Raw genomic sequence first — 814 nt, 5'->3', positions numbered from 1 at the left:
TCTTCTTCAGCGATTAATACATAAAGTTCCACCAAATTCCCAATATTCCGTCTGTAATTGTCAGAAATATGTTCCGCAATGTATGAGATGGGCCTTCAGTTCCAAAATTGAATGCAAGATTCATCTATGAGAATAAACTTATTGAGAATTGCACTTAAAAACTTTATGTGAACTATTCCGGATCCCTCTACTCACCATTACGAAACAAGTCAAAATCGATGTAAAATTGGCACTCACAATCCTTAAAATAAATGCGCAGAGAGTCGCGTGTTGTCACAGCCGCGACCAACTTAAGAGTGTTCGTGTTTTAAACAAATTCGTGATGTCATTACCCTTAACCAAAACAAGAACAGATACGTATATCCTAAGCAAAAGTCAAACGAAAAAATGTCAACCATCTCTTTATTTAAATTTCTTTATGATCGAAGCGTAACTGTGATGTAAGAACTCGGTATCCGTTTGTAAATTGAGACTTCTGTAAAGTAATGTGCAGCATCTCAGAGACTAATCTTCTATTAAAAAATCTCTCTGTATCTAACACTTCGTTTCTAACACATGTAAAGAACTTGGAATTTATTGTGGAGACTTTTTTAAAAAATGACTATCCTTTGAATTTTATTATTGTGGCGGCATATCTGCGCCACCCAAGCGCGCGCGCGACGCGCGCGCCACCAAGCCCTCGCGGCCGCCCGACACATTGCGCGCCTACACCGAGTCTCTCGCGCGGCGGACTTTGCGCCTGCGCCGAGGCGCACGAGGTGATCACGCGCCAGCCGCGAGTGCCATTTTCAGCGACACACCGCTAGAGGGCCGA

Source organism: Wasmannia auropunctata, unplaced genomic scaffold (genome assembly GCF_000956235.1).
Source record: "Wasmannia auropunctata unplaced genomic scaffold, wasmannia.A_1.0 LD336095.1, whole genome shotgun sequence".
NCBI classification, from domain to species: Eukaryota; Metazoa; Arthropoda; class Insecta; order Hymenoptera; family Formicidae; genus Wasmannia; species Wasmannia auropunctata.
The sequence above is the reverse complement of the archived record's forward strand: the minus strand, read 5'-3'. Positions refer to the sequence as shown.